Source organism: Coptis chinensis, chromosome 3 (assembly GCF_015680905.1).
Source record: "Coptis chinensis isolate HL-2020 chromosome 3, ASM1568090v1, whole genome shotgun sequence".
NCBI classification, from domain to species: Eukaryota; Viridiplantae; Streptophyta; class Magnoliopsida; order Ranunculales; family Ranunculaceae; genus Coptis; species Coptis chinensis.
In genome coordinates this window covers 95,631,813-95,640,413 of record NC_141458.1, presented here as the reverse complement: position 1 = coordinate 95,640,413, position 8,601 = coordinate 95,631,813, and positions in this window count along the sequence as shown.

Sequence of the window (8,601 nt, the reverse complement as noted above, 5' to 3'; positions counted from 1 at the left end):
GAGTTTTGATGTCGACGATGATTCTGTGGATTGTCTCTTGAGCCGAATTGGTTTCAGTGACGAACTGCCATCAATACCTAGCAAACTTTCAACTGAAGCAAAAGATTTTGTGAAGAGATGTTTGGTAAAGAACACAGCAATTAGGTGGAGTATCGATGAGCTACTTAATCATCCATTCCTTGCTGTCGACAACAAGAAAGAGCGGATTGAAGAAAAAAACGGAGGGACAGCTGAACGAGGGGTTGTTCTGTCTCCAAGGACCCCTTTGCAGCCTAAGTGGTGGATATCCGTTAGTAGTACTGACACCACATACAGTGTAGCTGCATCGATGGAGGACATACAAGATGGAAAGAAGAGGAAGATAACAGATGATATTAAGCAGGTTGATCACAAGATAGAGGTGGTTAACGAAGTAAGAAAAGTGGAAGCAGCAGTATATGTAGGGACTGTTCTGCCTCCAAGGACCACTTTAGTGCCTAATGACTGGTGGCTTTCCTTTGGTAGTAATGGTAGTATTCATGCCATAGACAGGCCTAAAGCTGCAACTAACGACATGCATTGTGAGGTTGGAAAGCGAAGGAAAATAGCAAATGACGCCAAAGAGGTTAACTTTGCCACTCCGTCATTCATCCCATGCTATTGACAATGATGAGGAGGCAAGAAGCTGAGAAAGCATACAAGACCAGAGTGTTATCTCTATTGCTAGATTGGCAATAAATAACTACTGGGAGGCTTGACTGAGGGCAGGTGAAGTATGCAGAAACTGTTGTACGTTCCACGACATAAATCACCATAAGAAGGACTTGTATCGGCTTCCATACAGAAAGCTACCTAATTAACATTGCGGCAGCAGATTGATCAGTAAGGCATGAAGGAAGACCCGGAAAATAGAGAGAGGATGCTGGTGGAAGGAAGAGCCATATGGATGCATTGGTGGGAGAATCCTTATACAGACTGTTATAGATTTACTGACATGTAAAGGAAATTCATAGCAATAATTATTTTGAATATGTATAAAGGAAGAGCTATTTTATAAAGCACTCACCTAAATTTGTTTATTTTGATTTTGTGCGTTGGGCTGTAACTCAATGCCATATACTTTCTTTTTACCTATTAATCCATCTTACTGTTTACCTAGAGAAAATGAAAAAGTTTCATAAACTCCAAGGGATGTGGAACCTTCCCAATAATTATTGCATTTTCAGGGACATTTACCTCCTGCTTTGTGTAGTTCTAATGTCGAGATTGAGTTGAGAAACAGTCTCCAAGCAATGTACATCAGGAAGTAGATGATGCAGAAGGCACTTGTACCAAATAAGTGATTAGCAGGTACTGGCAGCCACACTATTTTTCTTTGTTTTTTGTTGATGTTTTTTTTTTTTTTTTTTGGTCTTTTTGATAATTGAATTTTATTGATAGAAGAGAAGTGCTTACACAAGCCATTACTATAAGTAATGGTATGTTGTGGTGAGAGAGAGGGTCACCAGCAGCCTCCTGAAACTCCAAACCACTTTGGTCACACACTCACACTATGCTATTGTTTTTTGTTGATGTATGTAAACATCTTAGTTGGATTTCCTCGTTAAGCTTCAGGGGATGACAAAATTTTCTAACAGATAGACGACGTTAGGTAGGATGAGCTAGGATGGTGATCAAACTTGATTTTACTTGTACATGCATAGATTTTTAAACTTTCTGTTTTAGTAACCTTTGCCGACTTCTCTAGATTTAGATACATTTATCTGTGCAAACTTAGCTAATTAGTGCTCCTCACCTGCTCTTCGCTTTGATACTTTAAGTAAAGAGGAACTTGATTAGCCAGCTGAGCTAGCTATGCGGAAATCGATAACCATAGAACAGATAGAATAGTTAAAACTGCCTAGTATATATAAGTGGCTTCAAGAACTGGTTCTATAGATGTACAGAGAGTTCACACTGATGCTTTGTGCTTCTAGATGTAGATACTTAAGATTCAAACTCACTGAATGAACTTGACAAGTTCGAACTTTTTCAATATGATACAAGGCAACAGATTGATTAATGTATGCCATAAACAACTCAAGGTAATCAAACAAAATTTCCTGTCAGATATGTAAACATGCATGCACTATCCTTAGATATATATTATAAATATACCCTCTTGGCTCTATTTTTCAAAGCTTCATAGAGTCTCCAACTTTTTGTAAACACTAATACTAATTACGAAAAAATAGAAATTTTAAATCCTTAGATATATATCCCATCTAGAGTTTTCCAGAGTCTCCAATTTTTCCTAAACAATATAGCTAATTACGGGAAAAAAAATAACTAAATTGCAAAAAATAATATTTTCAACCAAAAACAATTTTCTTAAAACCCTTACGCCACAAAGAATAGCTTCCACACTAATCTTAGATGAAGTTTAATATAACAAAGTTTCTTTCTAGAAAATGATAATGAAACTATGAAAGAACAAAGGAAAAAATGAATTGAATTGCTTGAACATTTACTTTATGCATTTGTTAACCACACATATGACTGGGGAAAAAGGAAAAAAAGTAAACTAATCATAAAATAAAATAGTGTACACCAAAAACAAATAAAATTGTATTGTATACACTATATATAAAGGCCTAACAAATAAAGTTGGATCAATTTGAGGTGTCATCCACTGTGAGATTTATACATTTAGTCATAGTTAATTAAGGATTTCAAAAACCACATGTCACAATAATTACGACATATTCTAATTAAATTTATGAATTTTATAATTCCCAATTTTAGCGGAGTAACGAGATTCAGTTAAAACGGACGTTGGCTTAAATAGATTATATAACTATTGATTTAGTTAAAGTGGATGTTGGGCTTAAATAAATTATATATCAAACCAAAACAAAATTATATGTGGAAAATTAAATTATACAAAAAATAACATCACAAAATATATAATAGCAAATTAAAAAAAAACAATAATAACAAATATTTTCAAATATATATAATACTGCATGAAACTAACATCAAAGAACAATTAACGAGAAACATAAACCTAGATACAAATGCATCGAACTAATCTCATATAATATTTAACGGGAAATCAGAAATTGGATGCACATGCAAACATTAAACTAATCTTAAAAATTAATTAATAGACAATCAGAATATTGATACAACTGCATTAAACTAACCTTAAAGAATAATTAACGAGAAATCAAAACATGGATGCAAATACATTGAACTAACACCAAAAAATAATTATCGAAAAATCGGGAACTGGATGCAAATACATTGAACTAACTCTCAGAGATTAAATTAACGGGAAATTGAAAATTTGATGCAACTGTATTGAACTAACCTAAAAAAAATAAATATAAATTGGAAACAGGATGCAAATGCTTGAAACTAATATTTAAAAATAATTAACGGGAAATCGGAAACCAGATTCAACTACACTAAACTAATTTCAAAAAATAAATTGGATGCAAATGCATTGAACTAACCTCAAGGAATAATTAACGGAAAATCGGAAACTGGATACAAATTTATTGACTAACCTCAAACAATAATTAAAGGGAAATCAGAAATTAGATGCAAATGCAACCTCATCGAATAATAAACGAGAAATCGAAAACTAGATGCAAATGCATTGAACTGAGCTTGAAGAATAATTAGTAGGAAATTGGAAATTAGATGCAAATACATTAAACTAACTGCAAAGAATAATTAACAAGAAATCGGAAACTGGATGCAACTGTATTGAACTAACCTCAAAAAATAAATAACATAAAATCAGAAATTGGATGCAAATGCATTGAACTAACCTCAAAATATAGTTATGTTATATGTTGTGGGAATGTCTCGATAAGTATAGTTTTGCATTTAAAACGGCGTTTATCTTATCTTTTTTCGTATAATTGGGAATACCTTGCTATTCAAGTAACTTCAATATGAACTTCGTCTTATTAGACAATCTCACAAAACTTCAATCAAACTTCTATTATTAAACAACAAATGAAGTTGAATGGTTTTTATTAATGGCGAGTTATTTTTTTTTAATAGAGAGTACGTGGGGTTTTCATGTTATAAGAAATTTGGATGAGTGAGCATTATATAATATTTGTATATAATAGTTATGCATATATTTTTTAGAATAATTAATATGACAGGACCCGTTTGTAGATAATTTTTTAAGATCCCACATAGTGAGTCAGGTATATAATTTAAAGAATAATTAACGAGAAATCAGGAATTGAATAATCTTTGATGATCCCATATAGTAAATCAAACATAATTTATTTTTATGTCATGTTTGCAAGGACACTACAGATGGATAAGTAGAAAATTGGTATTACACACCACATTGGATAATTAAAAGAAAATCGAAAAGTGGATTCAAATACATTGAGCTGAGCTCAAAGAGTAATAAATCGGAAATCGGAAACTTTATGCAAATGCAATAAACTAAACTCAAAAAGTAATTAACTAGAAATCGGAAACTGGATGCAACTGCATTAAACTAACGCCAGAAAATAACTAAAGGGAAATTATAAATTGGATGCAAATCCTTGAAAAATATTTAACGAGAAATCGAAAACGGTATGCAAAAATGCTACAAATAAACCTCAAATAATAATTAACGATGAATCAGAAACTGGATGCAAATAATGCATTGAACTAACCTCAAAATATAATTAACAGGAAATCAAAAACCAAATGCAACTGCATTAAACTAACCTCATAGAATAATTGACGGGAAATCAGAAACTGGATGCAAATGCATTGAAATATAAATAACCTCAAAGAATAGTTAATGGGAAATCAGAAACCGGATGAAATTGCATCAAACTAACCTCAAAACATAAATAATCAAAAATCATAAATCATAAACTAGATGCAGATGTATTGAACTAACATCAAAGAGTTATTAATGAGAAATCATAAACTGGATGCAAATGCAATAAACTAATATAAAGACTAATTAACGAATATAGAAACATCAAAAAATGGATGCAAATGAACTGAACTAACCTCAATGAATAATTAACGGGAAATCATAAATTTGATACAATTGCATTAAACAAACCTCAAAAAATAATTAACGGGAAATCAAAATCTTACTGCAAATGCATTAAACTCACCTCAAAAAACAATTAACGTGAAATCGGAAATTGGATGCAACTGTATTGAACTAACCTCAAAGAATAATTAACGGAAAATCGAAAACTGGATGCAACTGCATTAAACTAAAATCATATATTAACTAACAGGCTAGGAAATCAGAAATTAGATGTAATATCCTTGATGAATATTTAACGGAAAATCATAAACTAGATGCAAATGCATTGAAATAACCTCAAAGAATAGTTAACTGGAAATCAGAAACCAGATGTAACTACATCGAACTATCCTCAAAGCATAAATAACCGGAAATTGGAAACTAGATGCGAACTAACTTCGAAAAATAATTAATGGGAAATCAGAAACTGGATGCAGATGTATTAAACTAACCTCATAGAGCAATTAACGAGAAATTGGAATATTGATGCAAATGCAATTAACTAATCTCAAAGAGTAATTAATGAAACATTGAAAACTATATGGAACTGCACTGAATTAACCTTAATGAATAACTAACGGGAAATCGTAAACTTGGTGCAACTGCATTGAACTAACCTCAAAGAATAATTAACGGAAAATCATAAACTTGATACAACTACATTGAATTAACCTCAAAGAATAATTAATGAGAAATCGGAAACTAAATCCAACTACATTGAACTAGCCTCAAAGAATAATTAACTTAAAATCGAAAACTTGATGCAAATGCATTGAACTAACCTCGAAACATAGTTATATTATATATAGGGAGAATATAATATCTGAACAAGTATAGTTTTGCATTTTAAGTAATGTTTACTATAATTATTTTATTATGATTGTGAATGACTTGCTATTTAAGTAGCTTCAATATTATCTTCGCCACATTGGACATTCTCACAAAATTTCAATCAAACTTCTATTATTAAACACAACAACAAAAATAAATCAATGGGTTTTACCAAAGTTTGGTGCTTTCTTTTGATAGAGAGTGGTGTAAGAAATTTGTACAAGTGATTAATATAATTTACATATCTTATAGCTATGAATAGTTCCTAATATTTTTTAGAATAATTTAATATAACGATACCCGTTCGTAGGACGGATTCGAAAGCTAGTATAAATATATAATGCATTATCAGAGCCTTCATAGTTCATACTTAATTAAGCCCTTATTGACTGGTTCCCCTCTCATTTTCATTCCTTGCATTTTCCTCTCTCCACTAGCTAAGACAAGAGAGATTATTAGTGCCGCTTTATAACGAAGGAAATGTAGTTCTACCAACTTACAAGATTGAGAATGGTCTTACAAACAAGCGAGAGTCACAGTTGGAGTTGGTCTTTGAAACATGAGAGCATGAGATAGTGTTACACATTTAGAAATTTGTAATTTCTTCCTTGAGTTTGTGTATTGATGGAAGGCTATGCAAGCAAGTGTGTTCCTAGCGTTTCTTTGCTGGAATATTGATCATCAGTCGAATTTCATAACCGAATGTTCAGCTATTCTAGAGGCGGTGGAGTATGTGTTGGTATACGACTCAGATTTGGATAAACCACACAGTTAAGGTTTTGGTTTCCTATTCTAAATAGGATTCTAATTTGATACCCACCTCTATAAATACGAGACTAGTTGGTGGGATTTGTAAGGTTCAATTTGTGAGAGAGAGTTTGTGAATTCTTCGGGATTCGTTTGTGAGTGATTGTACTCTATTTGTTTATCTCTTGATTAGTAAAATTCTCCTCTTTTGCTTAGTGGATTAGGCTAACGCCAAACCACGTAAATCTCGTCTCCACTTCTATTGGTTATTCGCTTTGCATTGGTAAGTGTTTTAATTGATTTGTTTTTTGTCGATTTCTATCACCACATTCAATCTTCTTTGTCCAATTGTCACGCTTCCGCTACGTAACAGTATGTTATTCAGAGAAATTGGAGGAGAGTCTGGAGGGAGTTAGACTCCACATCTGTGGTTAATGCTTTTGGAACTTCAAGTATACCTTGGTGCATGAAGCAGAGATACATAGAACACTTAGAGTACTGCAATTGACTCCAGTTTGGTGACAGATAGACGACGTTAGGTAGGATGAACTTTTGAATAACAGATGCAATTCAATCAAACCTGAAAAGAATGAGAGCAATATAAGTTTTAAGTTCACTTAAGATTAGTAGTCTCGGCTATATAAGCTACCACGGGGATACAAGGAACGTATCTTCAACGATAAAGGTCCCTTGTTTATCATCGAAATGCATTTCAGAATTTGAATTACAAAAAACCAAGTTATATATATTAGAAATTGTATAGTGTTCCTATAATCTGAGGTAAATCACACTTACTGATATCATTTACATTGTGTAAACTTGGGCTTCTGGGCTTTTGAAGAAAGTAATTTTTCCCACATACTGCCCATGGAGAATTCACTCTACCGATTTTCTAGGTCTGTAGCTTGGCCGCAAAGAAATTAAGTTGTGAGTCCGAATTGCAGAATTACGTGAAATGGATGTTTTTTTTTGAAACATTAAGCTTGGCCGTGAAATGGATGTTGCTTAGATCGAAAGCAGAATTAAGAGTTTTTGTTTTTAAAAACACTTGTAGTATGATTTTGATGGAGTTCGAACAATACTAATGTTGAGAGACTTAATCAAATGGATGCAGAGTACAGCAATATAATGATGAGAAACTAATCTGATGCATCAAAAGGACAACGATACATTTTAGAATCACAAGAAATGTGTAGTCACCAATTGGCATGGAGATCAAACGGCCATTGTTAATTGCTTGGAGAAGTGGATATTAGTGTGGATCTCAGCTGAAAATAAGAAGTTAATAAAGTTGGATTCCAAGTACAAACTCTTCTCCGATACCTGTTCTAACTAGAAACTGTAGCCTTATGCAACAACATTGCCTTGGAAAGAACGCATCTCAACTCTCAAGAGACTCCTCGGCCCACTGTTACGTCTAATAACTATGATCCATTATTAGACAGAGATTCCATAAGTTTGACTCGCATGATTCGCATCTAATTACCATCACAACTTCTACTCTGCGCTGCCAATGTCTGTTCACAACATAGTTAGAATCTAAACAGATATTCCACCTACGGAACATCTTGGTTACATGAAAAATTCGCCTGGAAGCTGTTAATATCTAGAATGATCATTCCTTCTATGGAAGATATGTTCAAACCTTTTCTCTGCCGTCTTTTGTTTGTTAGTATATAAGGCAGTTACTTCAAATTGATACATAATTCATGACATGGCCCTGCCTTGTAGCTTTGTAGGCTTGGAAATTAATAAATAACTCACTACTGCACTACATAAAGATCCAACCACTGAGGTGTATAAAGTTTACAAGTCTGCCACGGTAGACGCGATTTGGAAGGAAAGACACTCAATACTCTAGATCGCCAGATTACTAATCATTAAGCAAAGGAAGTTTTACTTGCACTAACAACTGGTTGAAGTTGCAGAATCTGTTAGCTCTAGAAGACTATGGAAAAGTTCGCACTCATAAACTTTTGAGACTATAAGAG